The sequence below is a fragment of the Haliotis rubra genome, unplaced genomic scaffold (assembly GCF_003918875.1).
Source record: "Haliotis rubra isolate DU_JTF1 unplaced genomic scaffold, ASM391887v1 Scf1316, whole genome shotgun sequence".
Taxonomy (NCBI): Eukaryota; Metazoa; Mollusca; class Gastropoda; order Lepetellida; family Haliotidae; genus Haliotis; species Haliotis rubra.
In genome coordinates this window covers 139,087-159,121 of record NW_025765244.1, presented here as the reverse complement: position 1 = coordinate 159,121, position 20,035 = coordinate 139,087, and the positions used below count along the sequence as shown (strand labels likewise).

The 20,035-nt window shown below is 42.5% G+C and overlaps 1 long non-coding RNA gene across 1 annotated transcript; it reads right to left on the bottom strand.

Moving 5' to 3' along the window:
* Window positions 1-1,478: 1,478 nt before the first annotated feature.
* Window positions 1,479-19,679, bottom strand: LOC124267505. The gene is made up of 3 exons (XR_006896051.1): window positions 19,574-19,679; window positions 17,199-17,203; window positions 1,479-1,490 (listed from the first exon to the last, which is right to left on the bottom strand). It is a non-coding gene; the product is annotated as an uncharacterized LOC124267505 (long non-coding RNA).
* Window positions 19,680-20,035: the final 356 nt, after the last annotated feature.

The following is a 20,035-nucleotide window of genomic DNA, read 5'->3' as shown; positions in this document are numbered from 1 at the left end:
GGTCACAGTCCCCTCCCTCGAATGAAGAGGATTTCATGAGAGTGTCGTCAGGCTCTTACTTATTGGAAGACCTTCGGAATTTGTCTCTCAACATTCCAGCCCGAGCCCTTCGTCTTCGACCACGTCCCGGGTAGTGGTTGTTGAGACTGATACCACCCTTCAGGATGCCTCTACACATCAGGGACCTTGGAACTACGCTCTCTGGACCAGTTATCTCGGCAACCTGGCTTATCTGTTTCGGACAAGAATCAGCTGATCTCTACACCTGACTGTTCAGAGCGCATGCGCAAAAGCCGTTCTCGCTCTCGTCGTTCATCCAGTAGTGAGAGGAACCAGTCTACCTCGCCTCAACGCCTGTCAGTGGTTACTTCACCGCCTCCTTCCCATTCGCGAAAAGAAGTGTTGTTTTTTGCGTCCAGCTACCTCGGTCTTCTGCTTCGTCGAAGCCATCCAGATCGAATCACAGTTCGCCAGATCACGCTTCGCCTGTCCGCTCCCCTCCACCTCAACTTTCGCCACATTGTCCACCTTCCCCGGAATGAGACCGGTTCTCTACGAAACAGCTTTCACCGAAACGGCATTCCACGAATCATCGTTCACTGAAACGGCATTCCACGAATCAGCTTTCTATGAGTGCTTATCGCCAGATCTTACATCTCTTGGTGATTCACCGAACTCAGTTGTTTTTTCTAGTTTCACTTTTTCGTTGTGGAAACATGGTTCACCGAACCGTTTGGATCAACCGCCTACCAATATTCAGATTTTCTTGCCGAAACGACCTGCTCGAAATCTCGTTTCCCCCACATCTATCAGATCCGTTTAACGGCGAATCCCCAGTGTTGTCTCGTACAACTTCTAACACGGAAGATTCCGAGCCTACTGGTTCATCAGACATTACCTTACTTGTCAGGGATGACTCCAAGACACTTACAACACATTCACCTGGTCATGGTTTGCTGAACTAATCCATGTGTCATCACCAAACCGTTCCGGCAGGCTGGTTTGACTCGACATCGCTGAACTGTTTTTTCAGGAAGGAATGGCTCATCTCGTTCGTCTGAACCAAACCCCGTACTAGTTTGGCGGACCGATCTGGACCTCATCATTGAACAAGTTCGTCAGGCTCAACCAATTCGCTGCACCAGAACCAGATCACAGTACCATTCCAGATCTTACCGCACCGATCCAAATCACCAAACTGACCCTGGTAACCGAAAGTACCAGTTCGCTGATCCAACAGTATTCGCCGACCTAACAGCGTTTGCCGAATCCTTATGGTTCGGCAATTACTTTCTGTCGCATGATGTTACTTCCAACACAACGTTTCTTCAGAACGCACCTTGAGGTTCGGCGAATCTGTACCTTTACAGCTGCCTTTAAGATACAGCAATAATGTTGGTTCATTCGACACACATGATCACTTGGTTCACTGACCATCTACAGCTATCTGGCGTAAAATCATACTCACTCACTCACTCATCTAAAACTATCTTGAGCGAGATACCAGATGATCTATACTTACTACATTCAACTTGAAGGATCGGAACTTGTCAACATTGGTTTATTACATTTTCATCGAGGATCGTCAACTTGCATCTAGATACGGCCAATTACTCCAGCTATTAATCAAACACTACCAGCTTTCAACACGATGTTACTATTCAGGGTCTTTGTTATACGCTGAATTTCTCACCACGACGTGGAATGCTTTTAGCATGACAATCTGACTTGGTTCTCCAGATTACCCTACGGCATGTGAGGCACTAGAAGTTTTCAGTCACATGACTTATCCCACCTGGTACCCTTTTTCAACTGGTTGAACAAAGGTAGTAGCTGTCAGTAGCGCACACATCTACATTACGCCGGCACTTGACGCTCTGACGATCCCGGATCTCCACGACTTCTACGTGACTAGAGCTCATATCGTTCCCGATTTCTTCTACCATCCGATCTTCACCTTGATGAATGATTTGGTTTAGGAATCTACCCTCCGACGAAGATATCAGCTCTCCGACAACTTGTTTGTGCATTACCAGACAAGAATGATGCTTCACTGAGTCCTGTTACTACTATACAGACAACTTGTAACGTCATGGTGTATCTCGGGATGCAATCATGGCCTGGTTCATCATCTTCCTCACCCTTCCATCACCAGCAAGCTTCTGGACAGACGGGTAAAGTTTCTGCGCATGGTACCAGCAGTGATGTCTTGTCAAGTACCAAGCATCCCTTTACCGTTTTTTATAGGCTGTGACCGAAGACCATGTTGTCTGGATTTTTGTCAGTGTTGCATTGTGGGTAACAATTGCAAATGGCGGACTACTGTTTGTTTACCGGAGAATTATGATGTTGAGAGTGACTATGAAGTGCACTGACAGAATTGTCTTGGTCCTACACAGCGGATAATAACCCCAGCTTTTAATCGCCAGTGCTGATGAACGGTGCTATTCCCGGTAAGAGTGATTATGTCGGAATTCCTCAGCCAGCCGAGAGAGACAGCTTACCGAGGGTGTTAGACAGAAACGTCCCAGAACACTTCAACTTGTGTTACTCGGGTTTTCTACTTTAGCCCAAACCCTCCGTTCAGAGGTCACTGCAGTCCCCAGGCACTTGTTTACTGCCTTCGTCTTCCTAACAAACATTCCCGAGGTCGCCGTTCTTCTTTTACCTTCGTCATTCCAACAACTTTGCGAACGTTCCGGTAGGTTCACGATCCCCATGCATCTAGTCTACTACATTTTTGACTCCATCCAGCGGACCAACACTTCATTTGGTGAACTAATGTTCCACAGATGCCGATCGTACGAACTTCATCACCCGTTTACAATGTACATGTTCCTCTAGATTGACTGACAATCTCCATGCTCTGAATCTACTACATACAGCACTCTATCAGGAGATATCCCTTCATTAGTGGCAAGAGTTGCTGGGTCTCCTCACCTAAGCTCAAGCCTTCACTTACAGAAGTCAACTTCATCTTCGAAGCTACATTGATGATTGTATCCAGGCACAACAGGATCTGATAGTACTTCGCCGCTAACTGTAGTTCACCAACATGCTGCGATCCGGGAGACTCCACATCATCGATACATTGTTCGACACCTGTCAGAGGATGATGTTCACCCTTCAAGACAGGTGCATCATGACCCCGCAATGCATTCCTCCAGCGCTCTCTCAGTGGCAGCTGCTAGGCTTTCTGACGTCAGCTCAAGCCCCAACTACCAGAGGGTAGCTTCAGCTTCAGTCGTGCTAGACGAGCAGAATGTTGTCCTTCGTGTCGACTCATCATTGTTCCTCGACAAATCCCTCACGGGTCGGGGGGCTTATTTTCTTCATCATCAGGCGGCCGGGCTGTAGGCGCCCGCAGAACGGGACTTGCACATCAACAAACTCAAGTTCTTGGTGGTTCTTCTCACCATTCGACATTGGGCGATGGAACTTCAGGGGGTCTTCCCTGCTGATTCAGACAGACAACTCCACGGCCGTCTGGTACATCAACCATCTCGGGTTGACAGGTTTGGCGAACCTTCTCCAGCTGGCGCATTGGTTCTTCCATCTAATCAACTCCCTCACCATCGATGCTCGAGCCAGACACATTCCCAGAGTCAGGAATGTCATCACAGATGATCTCCCACGGAGTGGCAATTAAACCCACAGACCTTTCGGGAACTGGTCTTACCGTTATCAAGGCCCGAAGTCGACCTATTCTCCACGCGGTTCAACCATCAGCTCCCGATGTTTGTCTCGCTGATACCAGACCAACTGGCATGGGATCTCGACGCTCTGGCAATTTCGTGGGAGGGGTTCAACGCTTACACCTTTGGCTCTTCTACCCAGAGTCATCCTGAATCTCCGGGCGACCAGACAGATTCTACTGCTTTTAGTCGCGCCTTTACTGGCCAGTTAGGAGTTGGTTTGTTGATCTTGCACAGCTCGCAGACCTAAACCCAGTTCCTCTTCCCGATCGGGACGACCTACTGTTACTCCCTCACTCGGATCGGCGCCACATAACCATTTGCACCCTGTCTCTGCAGGTTTGGCGCATCTGCAGAAGTCCTTAATCGCCAAGGGGTATTCTCGGAGAGTGGCTATGGCCATCACTTCTGCTCATTGGACTCTTCACCCGCTCACTTTATGATGAGAAGTGGAAGTGTTTTGAGGAATATTGCATGTCCAGAGGTATTACATCTGCCATTTCTACTTCACCTCAAATCGTCGCTGAATTTCTTCAGCATTTGCAGTCGTCTAAGAAACTCAAGTGTTCCACTTTGGCCACTTACCTTGCTGCGATCAACTCGGTCCTGGCTACCACCACAGGCTCTAAAGTTTCAATGGTTCCTGAGCTTCAGTATTTGCTCTGGTCTTTCAAGTTGACCGATCAGTCTAAGAAGTTTAGACCTCCTGCATGGGATTTATCTGTGGTGCTGCATAATTTGGCCTTGGCGATCTATGAACCCTTTGCTCAGAAGGACTTTGAGAAGATCTCCTTCAAGACCTTTTTCCTTGTAGCCCTGGCTACAGCTGCTCGGATTTCTGAACAGAGTGCAGTTTGAACGGAAGAAGCATGGTAAAGACTTCCTTGGACTCTGTTGGGATTTCGTAGCGAAGAATCAGCTGCCGGGACAACCCGATCATACTTTTACCATTCCACCATTGTCCACGATCCTTGGGCCACATGACAATGAAGACCTGCAGCTTTGCCCTGTTAGGGCTTTGAAGATTTTTCTTCCTGCTTCTAAAGATTGCCGCCATCTCCGCAAGTGCCCCTTCAGTCCTCAACATCCAGGGCGGAAGTGTCTCGCACCACATTATCCGTCTGGATGAGAGCGACCATCCTACGGGCTTACACCTGCGTTGGGTTACCGGCCTCGAAAGCTTCCAATCCACATGAGACATAGGCGTTAGCATCTACGATGGCTCTGCATAGTAACTGCTCTCTCCACGCCATTATGGAAGGATGCTTCTGGCGAACTGACTCTGTCTTCTCCTCCCACTAACTTCGGGACCTCTCAGTCAAGGACGTCCATGGCCTGTATCAGTTTGGACCCCTTGTTCTCGCACAACAGTTGTTTCCGGCCCAGATAGGGGATGGTCCCACGCGGTTGCTGCTTCCCTGTATTTTCCAGAATATAAATCTGAACTTGATGTCTGCCTTATGTTTTGATTGCCTGTGGGTTAGAACTACTTCATCAGTTCTATATTAAGGGATACTACCACCTTGGTAGTTGGACGAATCTGGAGCACGATTCTGTATCACAATGTGGAAGGGTTCGACATTTCACATTTCCTGACCTCTACTTTTCGAAGCAATTACGTCAGTGAAGTGTGTCACTCCCGAATTCCAGTGGATTTTGTTGCGTTCCGGCTCTGAAGTTGCCAGGCTCATCCTTTGACTAAGCTTATGTAAATGAGTGATGGTCAATTTGATGCTGACTGGAACTGAATGTTAAAACTGTGAGTTTTCCGAGTTGTGCTTCTCTTTCACCCGCCCCTGGTCGGTGTCTGTGGGGGTCTTATCGAAGCAGGGGCTGGCCTGATTATTGTCTATGACTTTAATTTAAGGGGATACCTTGAAAATCGTGGCGAAGTGACATCCTTTCTCGCTGAGCTGCATCCTTCTCCGGAGGTTGCGGCCGAACACCACATCGCTCGGGAACACCCATCTTCCTGGGAGACATTGTGCTTAGTAAACCAATGAGTTCAGAGGAGCTCGTCACAAGCATAGGAGTTGCGCTAGCCGTAACAGGCCTCCCTTGTGCATCGCTATCTACGGTTGTTTCCAGTCTACACAGTCCTACTGTTCGCACAGACAAGACACAGTGTATCTGCGTCCCGCCGTCCGAACGTGGGATAAGTGCATACCGTGAGATAGGATAAGTTTAAAAATTTGGAAATTTTAAATAGAAATTGTAAATTTATATACTTTTCCTTTGAGAGGCCAAAGGAAATAAGTTTACATCATTCCACTCAGTGTCGAATCAAGAGAGAGAAGTGCATACCGTGAGATAGGATAAGTATATAAGTATACAATTTATACTTAAAATTTCCAAGGTTCTAGGTTTGTAGGTTTCATTGAGTAGTCAATGCCAAAATCCTTTACATTTCAAACCTCAAGCTAAACTTGTCTGTTCCAAATGTAATTTCTGTTTATCAAATACTCAACAAAACTCTCAAATCTGAACACATACCTTGTCTTTTTTCTAACTAGATAACTGACCATTAGCCTTCAGCACTGCTAGAACTTGTCTGACATACTGCCGACATATGTCTTCAACTGGTTCCAACTGCATCATGCATGACATGTAGGAGATTTGAAGAAAAATAACTGAGCCAATTGTATGCAGAATTTTATGAAGTTTGCGAATCAGATATGTTCATTCTTTTCATACATATACTAGGCACGTAAAGAAACTGCATACAAAAATTTAAAATCTAAATTTATCAAACCTGTGTAGACACATAAGGATTAAAACTCAGAGAATAGTGACATGTATCCAACATGCATGCACGTGCCACGTTCCGTGACGTTAGTGGGTTTGTCCTTGAGACGTGCAATACGTTGTTGCACGTGCATTCCGGGAAAGAGAAACAGAGCAAATGAATGCCACACAATACTGTCACTTTGGAAAGCTCAACCCCTGCCCTTGCGATCGTTCAAAAAATTAAACGGCTATTGAAATGCATAGCATGCCAAGGCTGACGTCTGCACAACGTCATGAGGCCCTTGGGATGGTCCGTGGGGGAATGTCTCAACGACAAGTGGCTGCACATTTCCACTGCCACCGGAACACCATTTCTGCACTGGTGAGACGCTACCAGAACACAAATGACGTCATCGATCGGCCACGTTCTGGACGTCCACGTGTAACAACGCCAAGACAGGACAGATGGATAAGGGTGACCCATCTTCGCCACAGGTTTCAGACTGCAGTGATGACTGCCCGAACCATCCCAGGACTTCGCCGTATCCACCCCAACATCGTTCGACAACGTTTACATCATCATGGGATCAGACCACGACGTCCCGCCATACGGCCTATCCTGACACAACGCCATTGACAATCTACGAATGTGGTGCCGAAACCATGTCCGCAGACCCTTAGTTTGGTGGAGAAATGTTGTTTTTACAGATGTGTCCAGGTTTAACATTTCCCATAGTGATAGACGTCAACGTGCCTATAGACGCGTGGGAGAACGTTATGCACAGGCCTGTGTCTTGGAGAGGAATCGCTTTGGTGGCAGGTCTGTGATGATTTGGGGTGGAATAACAACACGCCAAAGAACTCCTTTGGTGATTGTTCAGGGCAACTTAACTTGTGTGGGCTACAGGGATCAGATTCTTCGACCTGTGGCAATTCCTTTTCTGCAACGTCATGGCCCTGGGTTAACATTCCAACAGGACAATGCCCGCCCTCATACGGCAAGGGTTGCTGTGGATTTCTTGCAACGTTGACTTACTGCCTTGCCCTGCAAATTCACCGGATCTCTCCCCGATGGAGCCTGTTTGGGACGAGATGGATCGACATCTACGCCGTCTTGCTCATCCGCCAGATAACGTCCTTGACCTTGCAACAGAACTTGAGAGAATCTGGCGTGACATCCCACAAGCCTTCCTTGCACGTTTGATAGGCTCTATGCGTCGTCGATGCACTGCTGTTCTCAATGCCAATGGTGGACATACCCGTTATAGAGCTTGTGACATGGTCGTTTGACCCCTGTCCCGCTTGTGGACTCGTGACGTCATTGTGATTGACTTTTCAGTTGAAATTCTCCCGACTTGTTATGGTCTCATGATCCCCCCATTAAAGTTTATATGTACCTTTGACATTGTTATCGTACTTATCAACTGGGATAATATTTTGACAATGCACAGTTTCTTTATGTGGCTAGTATATGTGTACGTCTTTGCTATCATGCTACTTGAGTATCTGTTAGATCCGAATATGGTTGCTGGTGGGTGGTGACAAGCGCGTTCCTTGTCAGTCAAGAATTAACCGTCTGATCACACACCATATCTTGACTTTGAAGTCTTGCCTTAGATTTAACAGTTCTTTAGACGGTATCCTGGCCAAATATATACATGCCACAATAATAACAGTCTGAAAGTAAACAACACATTTACTTGTCAAGGGTATGGGCAGGCTGTCTCTGGTTGATCCCTTTATTGTGTAAACCCTGCAAATAACAATCATTGGGTGTAGTTAATATAAATAAACTCATATTCCAGCCAAGGCCGACATCGAGTTTATACGGCGAGTGCATTTTTTTTTGACGCACCTTGGTATAGTGCTAAGTCGTCTAGTTATATGCTGGACTAACTGGATGGAGAAAATGGGATTTTTAATATATTTATACGTTGAACTTGACATGTGTCAGAATGTCTTATGTCAATATATTATATGTGTACCATGATCATGATGATGTTGAGATAGCCATCAAATCACACTTGTGGAATTCTTATCTGGTGTCTAGTGTTTATCTCTAAGCTATTATTGATCATGATGAAACTAATATTCTGTATTTATATTTTCCTAATATCTGAAACCTAATATATTGCTTGCAGTGGTAATAAATAATAAAGATTTTTTTATGAATTATTACTCAATGATAGATTAACCAATAACATGTTGATTAACTGTTCATGGTTTTAGAAGAACATAGATGTCACTTGTGCCATCTAAGCTGCCCTGTTAGATATGACCACAGGGGCGTGTCACGCTTAGAAACAGCGTTAGAAAGACATATAGGCATATAGACCCAACCCTAGTACTTATATGAAAGGTTGTGTCAAACAGCTAAAACAATGAGCTTAGAGAGGAACATTGGTTATAATATCCCGAAACAGTTTAGGCATGTTTAAGTGTCATTCTTGTATATAGACACATGTCATGGAATATACTCCTATACCAAATGTACAGACAGACTCTTAATCAGGTACATGTAATATGATACACCTGGTTTTATCTTATCTTATCTTATATATTTCGTTGCAAGAGAACTGCCTGATGTATTGTTTAGAATTCTTTTGCTATAATTACAATGTTTGCAATACTAGTATATACTGCAGCAGAAACGTTACCGATCAATCTGTTACATGCATAAAACTTACCCTACCATGGCAATTAGGTATTCCAAACTTTGAATTTAATCTATTTTCAAATTAAATATTATATCTATAATTCTATAGTTAGGAGAAGGCGCAACCTGTTTTTAACTGGTGCAATAAAGTAATTACCTTAGTTTGCACCAGGTGAAAGAAAAAATTTCTTCAGATCAATATCTGTTCATAATATGTTTGAATGCTATCTTCAAGGATATTCTAATCAATATTATATGCTGTAACTATATGATCATACATTTTTAACAAACCAACATAGAGGACATCCCCGTCAGCTTATGTCTGTAACTTTGGTCCTCTTCGTCTGATCCCTACTCTTGGACTAGTCCACTATATCAGTCTGTAACCTTGGTCCTCTCCATCTTGGAAAAGTCCTGGACTAGTCCACTACATCAGTCTGTAACCTTGGTCCTCTCCATCTGAAAACTGTTCCTGGACTAGTCCACTATATCAGTCTGTAACCTTAGTCCTCTCTATCAGATCTCTGCTGCTGGACTAGTCCACTTCATCAGCCTGTAACCTTGGTCTACTGATGGTAGGTTTGAGTCCACTGATGGTAGGTTAGAATCTAATGTTGGTAAGTTAGAATCTAATGTTGGTAAGTTAGAATCTAATGTTGGAAAGTTAGAATCTAATGATGGTAGGTTAGAATCTAATGGTGGTTGGTTAGAATCAAATGTTGGTAGGTTAGAATCTAATGTTGGTAAGTTAGAATCTAATTATGGTAGGTTAGAATCTGGGAAAGGATTTTACAAATGAAAATATTGACACAATGGACAGTCAAATCAAGAGTTTGTTGCATTCACCCTGTGGCTTCAATGCAAATTGACTAGCGAGAACCATACATAATTCATTTCTGTCAAATACAATGTTGGTGATATAATAATAATAGGGCATTTCTAACGCGCGTATATCCAAACTGATGTATGCTCAAGGCGCTATACTATACAAAGTGTTCAGCACAGTTGGAAAGACATCAGGAAGAGGTGAGTTTTCAGTTTTGATCGGAAGCTAGAGAAGTCACTGGTGTTCTGGAGAGAGAAGGGAAGATCATTCCAGGCTGTTGAAGATGCGTAGGCGAATGATCTGCTGGCGTAGCGAACGCTGTTTACTCTAGGATCAAGCAGAAGGTTTTTGTCCTGAGAACGAAGGGATCTAGCTGGTTTATATGGCATAAGAAGATTGGAGAGACAAGCAGGAGAGCATCCAAACAGGCAACGGTAGGTGAGGTAGAGGAGTTTAGTGCGGATCCGGTTCTCGATTGGAAGCCAATGAAGAGATTGAAGAATGGGAGAGATGTGGTCTAACATGTGCTGCAGCATTTTGGATTCGTTAATGTCTGGATTTGTGATTTGTTTGCACCAGCTAGGACGGAGTTACAATAGTCCAGACGGGTCATTCCGTGGCATAAGGTGAGAATTTTTGCTGAATCTATAGTCTGGTATTACCTAATGGAAGTGATATTGCGTAGAGCTGCAAAACAGATCCTAGAGAGATGTGATATGTGATCATCCAAAGAGATGTCGGAGTCAGGTTGACACCAAGATCTCTTACTTTCTGTGAGAATGGAATACTTTCTTCATCAAAATCAAGGGCAACTGTCACCATAGTTGTAGTCTTGCACATATCTTCTGTGTCCTAAATGTACAGAAGTAATCATGTGTGTAACACAGCACATACATAAGACAATTAATTTTGGCATGATAACCACACATTTAATGCTTGTGCTTTTGGTACCAGATGTCAAATTTGTATCTACTTACATTAACTGTAAGTATGAAAGCAGAGACTTGGTTGATATCCTAAACAGGTTTTCCTTTGCTGATGAATATAGAGAGGTCCAACGCTTGTATGATGCACTTCGTTCAGACGACAACTTTTGGGTATCGAGGGTGAGCTTGTCAATTTCATATTTGACAATGCTGATAACAATGTTTGAACTACCATTGGCTTTGGTACATGGCATGTTTAAGGTGGAATTGTTTGTGTGACGCCAGTCAGGAAAGAGCCCATTGACATATCTATACCTCGCTCCACTCAAATCATGGCATAGCAGCTAAGGGCGCAAAGTTCCCTGTCAAGGTATACCACAAACCTTCTACATCGGGCCTAGAGTCTGTCAAGATTGGACGAATTGAACTACCCAAACCATCTGCGCCAATTTTTCGCTTGATAAAACCTTTGGACAATCTATGGCTAGAAAGTTTTTCACTTGATATTCCACTCTCAAAACGTCCATCATCGAGCGGATTTATGCAGTCAGCTGTAACTGGAGACAACAACGAAAGAAGCAAAATTCAGAGTTTGCCATTTGTCAACCAGGACCCATCAAGGCCCGACACCATCGACTCTGCTGAAAACCAACATCTTGGGATTTGTCCAGTAACATATGACAAGCCCCTCTACATTAAAGCAGCAGAAATTGTGGAATCGGCACATCTACAGCTCAACAGGATTGTTCATTACTCATGTCATAAATGGGTTCAATTGGATATGCGATGGGTGAATGCGGTTTGGAAGATCTTTTGGCGACTGTTTATGCACCTAATTCTGTAATTTCACATGCTGACAGGCCATGCTTATGCTCGTGCACTTCTAACTCATTTGTTGCCATCTGCAGCTATCATGTCTATCCTACTACAATCAACAGATGTTCTTGATTCTTTGAATGTGGAAAAGCAGTTTGTCAGGTGGCGATTGCAGTATTGGCTCCCTTGACTCTCAAAAGCAGGACAATGTCCTACGGCTAGCTGAAATTATCGATGATTTGAAGACTCATCAAAGTCTCATTAAACAGCAGGACAGGTAGACTTTGGCTAGAATATGTGGAACAATATGTCATTGATTCAGCAGTTCATTCCCGCGGAGCGCACAGGAGACTGGAATATACATCTGCTGTCTGTCAGCAAGATGATTCCCTAATTCCATGCTGCTGGTCATCTTCCCAAATCTGAAGGACATACTGTCACCAGATCAGTTCAAGGCCTACACCGTCCATAGAACAGACAAATTCTGGAGTTGCAATTCACAGACCAAGTGATCGAGCAAGATCTGATGCGACTGCTGAAGATCTCTGGTTGCATAGCTCGTGGTCGTGGTATAACTGAAAGCACTCTCGCCAAATGGGTCCATGCAATGCCTCAGTGCATACCAATATGTGATGCTTTAGAAGGTTCACAGGAGTGCACAGCCAAACATCTGAGCAACATGTTCAGCTTCATTTATGTAACATCGTGAGACAACAATGACTATGGGACATTCGTCCATTGGCTGAAAGATCATTCTCCTTTCTCCTATGAAGAGCATGAGTCGCTCATCTGCATAGCAAGTAGTGTTGTAGCTGCCAAATCGGTAAACGCAGACAAAGCAGTTTCTATAGGAATGACAGCAGCTTCAGAAGTGACAGGTCTGATGTTTGCTGACGTGAAGTTGAAGCGCAAAGATAGAGTGATAAGCATCAGTGAGGAAAAGAATCAAATCAAAATCAGAGGAGAGCCAGTCCAAGAAAACTCTGAGCTGCTATTCATGTGAGTCACCTGCGTGATAGAGGATAAGTCAGAGATGAGGTTGTACCTACTTTGTGAATTTGCCAAGCAACCACCTGCCTTGTTTGACAAAGGCATGATGCGAAAGACTACCTACGAAGAGTGTTTTGGCTAATCAACTGAAATCACAAGTCCAAGTCCACAATGACCATCCAAATGAGCGCATTATGTCATTGACGGTGGCAACCTGCTACAAAGTTTGCCTTGGCCCACGGATGCTACATGCAGCAAGATATGTGACAGCTATGTGTCCTTTGTGCTTCAACATTACGGTTCAGCATCTTCAGTTGTGTTTGATGGGTATGGCAGTGTGTGTTCCACAGAATCTGCTGAACAGTCGGGCTCAGCCGGACATATCATATGAAATCATTTTTGAGCCAGACATGAAAGCAACAACTTCATCAAAACCTTTTCTGAGCAACAAGAAGAACAAATGTCGCTTGAAGACTTGTCAGAGAAGGTTTAGCTGTGCAACAGGGCCCTGCTGATGCTGACTGCTTGATTGCTTCAACTGCAATTATCAAGGCCAGAGACAACCCAATCACCTGTTGTTGTCGTGGGGAACTACACGGGCCTGTTGGTAATGTTGATTACACAACCCACAAATGGCATGGATCTTTACAGAAAACCATTACCAATATCAGACAGCATCTGATGTTTGTTCATGCAATAACAGGTTGTGATGCAGCATCAGCCTTCTACAATCAGGGGAAAGAGAAAGCTCTTGCTCTATTCCAGGAGAGGTCCAATTGGGATTGCTTGGATGTTTTCCTTCAGTTTGGCAGTTCAAATGATGACATTGCACAAGTTGGAGAGATGTTCATGCTTAAATTCTATGGAGTTGTGAACTCGACATCACTGGACGAACATCACTACAACATGTACTTCAAGTCCATTAATCGAGCCTCTGTGTCCTCCTCAGCTCCTCAAACTGTAATCCTTTCCCCTCCTGAGAGATGTTGTGATTAACAAAAAGCCCTTATGATACATGAATCAAAGAGTGAAGATTACGGTGAGTTTCAAGACTTACTAACTAAAGATGATGATATTGATTATCGTACAAGTGATTTACAATCAATTTGGTGACTACAGCTGTCTTGATTAACCTACCATGAGTAGCTATTTTGACGTCTGGTACCAAACGCACAAGCATCAAATGTGTGGTTATCATGCCAAAATTAATTGTCTTATGTATTTGCGGTGTTAAAAGTAATATATTTACACTCCTGGTGAGAAGGGCTTTCTTTTAATATATCACAAGATATGGTTAATTAAAAAACACATATTTTCGTGAGATTATTTTTATTCTTTTAAGGACAAGGATTTTGAAATTGGCCGCCATTTTGTAATGCCACAAGGCATGATATCAATATATTTGGAATCCCTGTGAGATGAGCTTTCATTTGATATATCACATGGCATAATTATTTACAAAATATCTGTTTGCATAATCATTTTAATGATTTTGGCGGCCATCTTGAAATTGGCGGCCATTATGAAAATGCCACAAGGTAGAATTTGCAGAACTTTGAATCTTGTACATGGCAATGATGTTCTGAAGCGTTCCTGAAAAAATCAGTTTTCTACTATTTTTTTTCCAATGTCATGTCTAATGCCCCTGGCCTATAAGCTTTAGAATATCAGACCATATCAATTAATGGAGAAAGTCCACATCACACGTTGACTAACTAATATAAGTGCACAGCATGTCGTGAATAGGCTAAAAATTCATAAACAAAGTTCAACTTATTAATAAAGCACACACGTCCCTGTCGTGACACTTACATTTGAACCCACTTTAAATAATTCAACCCTATGAGATATGAGACTGTGTTTCAACTGTGCTAATTTATAAACAAATGTAAATCTATTCTCAAATGTCAAACCCGAGTCTCTATTTCAGGAAAATGAAAATGACCATTTTATGGTTGGTTTGTTTAACGCCACACTAAGCAATACCCCTGCTATATATATGCCGGGTGTGTAAATATTCCAGCCTGGGCCCGACAATCCAGTGATCAACAGCATGAGTATCTGTACAGTTGGGATATGATGATACGTGTCAAACAAATTCGCCTCTTACGACATGGGTTACTGAAGACCAATTCTACCCAGACCTTCATGATGTTTTTATTTACTTAATAAAGTCATGATAATTTGATATTTGAAAACTATTCCTTCAGTAGTAGAAAGCTCCGAAATTTGGAGTTATCATTAACATACGGTTTATCTTTGGTGTGTTAAAAGTTGGAACTATCGAAATTGTGCCGGCCAGTATCTACGAAGTCGCTCAGTGGATGGCTGTCTGAACACTCACCGCGGAGCTAAAGCCATTCATGTCCGAGTGGATACCGAATGATCTTTACCAAACAGAGTCTATTGGAGTGAGTGAGTGAGTTTAGTTTTACGCCGCACCCACCAATATTCCAGCTATATGGCGGTGGTTTGTAAATAATCGAGTCTGGACCAGGCAATCCAATGATCAACAGCATGAGCATCGATCTGCGCAATTGGAAACCGATGACAAATGTCAACCATGTCAGCGAGCCTGATCACCCGATCCCGTTAGTCGCCTCTTACGACAAGCATGGGTTGCTGAAGGCACATTCTAACCCGGACCTTCACAGATAGAATCTCTAGGAAGTCCGGGTTGGGATGATACATGGTGGTGAATGTGCTGGAGTTGACGGTGAACTGACATTGAGATTGGAAAGTAAAATCATGTCGACACAGGACTGATTTCCATTTCCCGAAATCCTTGTGCCAACAATTTCTACAATACTCGTAAATAGGGAGCATGTGAACTAGGTGCATCTGTGTGTTTCTCATTTTCATTTCGGGGGGGTTAGTCTATACAACGTATGTTTGCTTGTGCTGTTGGAACTTTCTGGCTGTCTTACTGTCACCTTTGTCAACACATTAAACACTTATGATGACACTCTTAGTTCTATTATTTCTGAGAAACCTTTCTTCACAGGTGCTGTATATCATTTAACACTTTATTAATGACGCCTAGTAAATTTGGTTTTCAATGCGCATACATGCTAAAACATTAGTGTCTACTACAACGTTAAGCAATCCTACTGTTTGTTTGTGTGTTTGGGTTTTGCTTAGCGCCGCATTCACCAATTTCAGCCACATCTCACCATCTGTAAATAATCTCGACAAGAAAACAATGGCTGGAAACATGAGCATGGATCAACGCAAATAGGATACAATGACATGCATCAACAGGTCAGTGAACCTGGCCACTCCATCCTCATAGTTGCCTCGTATAATAAGCCTGGGTTGCTGAGGACCAGTTCGAAGCCAGATTTTCATGGGTTAATGAATACTCACCAATTTTCAGAGAGAATGTCGTTTTGATTTGTACTTGTTATGTTTTAGGTTATTTGAGCTGAGCAGTTCGGAGCTACAAGCGAACTTGTGATGAGCAGCAGGAATATGCATCGCGTATCATCTCTTCTGCAAAGAAATGCAAGTCCGACACTGACTCTTCCGAGGATGTCAATGCCAGCACTTCAACAAACTGTCCAAAGGATGTCAGTGTCAGTACGTCAAAAGACCGACCAATCGTGTTCAATTTCACTATTACATAAATTGTAACTGAATTTGTCTGCAAAATAAAGTTTCTAAAAGCTTTAGTTCCTTTCTTTTGTGTATGAATTATGGTGTTCATTTGTCAAAACTGAATTTTCTATAAACTGGTCACACCGTTATACCGGCCATCGTGCAAAATATTGTTTGAGTAAGAATGCTTTAATTGCAGATTAAGGGACAATATTGAAGTAATATCCCGGGGGTAGAGGGACAATATTTAAGTAATGCCGCCTAATCGACGGGTCATCCAGGATATGACTAGAAATACTGCCTTGCAAGAACAATAGAGTGACGTCACTGGAGAAAAAGGGAATGGATGATATTCATGTGAACAAGTGCTGTTGTTCTTGTGCAAATCTATAATCTACGTTACAGAGGCTTTCATTAACAATCTGATCAATAATATTACCTTTGATAAATGCTGTTGTATTGTCAGTGAAGTTCATGTTACTACCTCTCAGGTGTCAATTCTTTTTGTTGACTTCTTTTGCGTAAAGAACTGCATTTAACAGTATAACATAAAGTTATATTTTCAAGAGCTTTGACTTAATCAGGTTTATTCTTATTATGCTAACAAACTCAACTGAGTGGAGAGGATGTTACATGTAATGTTGTTTTCTTAGGTATTAACGACTGAACTTTGTCAATGATATCTCCCTTCAATGTGTTATGCAGCCATCATAAAGAACAGTCATATAGATTACAGCGATCGTGTAGGGTGGTTTTGCATGAGATGTTATTGAGTGCTACAATTTCATATTTTCGTTCGTGACACTTTCTTCGATAAAACAGCAACAAGTGGCAGAAATATTGTATTTTTTTACGATTTGTGTCGTTTTCAAATTGGGCATTCTCTGTGAGAATTGATGACTACTAAAAATACACTTTATTTCTTACGATTTATGAATAGCATGCATATATACAGTTTTGATCACTTGATCTTATATATCATTTTCAAAATGTTTCTCAGACCATGTAGTTTGTTATTTTGTTGTTATAATTTATAAACTAATTTATTTTTGGCCATTCGATTTAATAACCGCTACTAATAACGTTCACTTGACACAGTTTCGCCCTTAAATACACTAACTCTTCAGATAATGCGGAAAAACTACACTTACAGTACAACCAGAAATTATTGAGAATTTAAGATTGTAACTTAAAAATTGTTAAAAATTTCATTCATTACTCACGTATTTATGTGAATATTAGCAGAACATAACTCCAGATTCAAAGACAGATGAACAGTTAGTATTTTGTCAAGTCACCATTGGGCAGCAATGCAGGCTTCAATGCGGCGGGTCATACTACTGATCAAAGAAGGTAGAAAGTCGTGGTCCACGCAGTCCCAATATGGGACCACCTCTACTTTCATTTCAGCAATATTTGTCAGATTTTTCTTTTTTACACTTTAAGTCCCCAAACATTTTCTATTGGATTTTAGTCAGGGCTATAGCTTGGCCAATCTAATAATGTCATATTTTGGGTCCGAAACCGGGCCTGTGAATGCTTTGAACGATCTTTTGGGTCGTTGTCCTGCTGGATAATCCAAAAATATCCATAGAACACGTGAGCAGATGGAAGTAAATGTCCCTCGAAAATATTTGTGTACCGCTCACTGTTCATATTCCCTTCAAATACACAGAGGGGCGTTGCCCCTAACACAGATATGCCACCACACACGTTAAATTTCGGACTGTACTTTGGGGGCTGATACAAAGGTTTTTCAGTTTGCTTGGTCCCGAATCTCAGTGAATTAGGAAACAGCCACACAGAACTTTCATCTGAGAAAATCTCATTGTCCCAGTTAAAATTTCTATGCTGCAAGCACCAGTTCAACCTTCGCTCCTTTTGTTCAGATTTCATGATCGGTGATGGAATTCCTCGACTTTTCTGCCAACCCAGTGCATGCAGCTCAGTTCTAATTGTCTCCTTACAGACAGCCACAGTTCCTATATCAATCATATCCAGCCTTAAGTTTTCTAAACTCCTTCTTTTGTTTTTAGAAACAAGAATACCAAGCCGCCTCCTGTCACCGACAGTCAAGTTTCTGGGCCTACCTGCACCTCCCGGGTGCTCAGTGCCATATCCATTTGCAATATTTTTCAAAACACGATAAACAGTGGAAAAAGGGATGCCTGTTCTACTTGAAATCACTTTAGCTGATCTGATGTCCTTGTTATGATACTCTAAAATCAACTTTCTCTTCTCTAAATCATCCATGCTGAGGATTAAAGAGAATGTCGTCTGATAGCAAGTAAACAAAGGGGAATAACTCTTCACAAACTACTGAAAAAGGATTAACGGAGTTGTCTCTCTTGAATGAAACCAAGCACTTGATAGCTGGTCAAGGTTGTTTATACTAGACATCCATTTTAACATATTCCTAAAATTCTCAATAATTTCTGGTCATACTATATTGAGAAGTTACATTCTGAATTTAAACAATAAATGGAACACCCTTTTCACAATATAAACAACATCATTATAAAATGTGATTTTAAAATTAATGTGTGGAGCTGGGAAAGGTGAAATTTACCAAAATGGCACAGCGTTGTCATTTATTAGCATTTGTAAATGTTCTCTAACTTGTTCTCCGTACACAATGTAATTGGGCGTTGGAATGTTCAAACCCGTCGAGGTGTTGACCTTAGTAATGCTTTAATGTTTTTGACGCAATATCTACTGAATGTCTGACAGCGTTCACAATTCTACAGTTTGGGTGAAATGTACTTTCTTGATACATATTTTGTTTCCCAGATTTAACTAATTAAAATGAAAAGTGTAACATAACGAGATTGGGTCGCCAGGGCACAGCCACAAGGCTGTGGTCCTGTCGAGTACACATGTACACGCCAGATCTGCGCCAGGAGATCAAGAAGTACCCAACCGAGGGCACAAAGAACAATTGGGGTCTGACGAGAGTATACTTGAGATTGTCAAGCTTTATATATTTGTCATGATTTTCCTGAATCTTGATAATCACATTGCTGTCAGAATCGACAGAAAGTTAATAAAGATAACACAAATAAGTTCATACGTTTTGTCAAAAGCAACAAGATTACATTTGTTGATGAGGCCGTAATCCTGAGGCCGTATGTACTTGTCATTTCTCCTTGACGCCCACTACATATTCAGGGATAGAATTTGGATGGAACTCGAGGTGCCAGTATATGAAATAAGCCAAAACCCCAACCAGACATCATGGGTGGCAACTTCAAAATGCCACCTGCCCAAAATAGATTTGAGCAGACCAGACACCAAGATATGATGAATTTATTCAGATGTATGGAGCTTTTAAAATTTGTACCTTACCATCGGGCTGGCTAGCTGTAAATTTAGATCATCCGTCAGAAACCTAGCCTGTCTGGGGCAGTCGGACAGGCCTTATGTCATATACTGCAGGTCCAATCAACAAGCCTCGGCCAGATGATTCTTTCGTTAGTTGTTTAGAGAAGAATAAAATTGGAGTGGCCGCCCTATTTCCAATGAACCCGCTATGAGGTTTTCTTATAAGATTGATGGAGAAAGTCTTCAGCACACTTACACGGACAAACCCATAGTTATGGTGTAGCGAGTGTTTATTGTTATGCTATACAATGACCTACCCGTCGGTAGCAAGTCAGGTTTTCAATACACTAGCTGCACAAATCCGGGTGTAACGCACAAGGAAAGAAGAGGCTTGAATCACGTGATATTACCACAGTCATTCCGGGACGCTACTGACCTGAACTGAAACTGTCTGTGTTGAAGACAAACTTTGGTAAGCAGC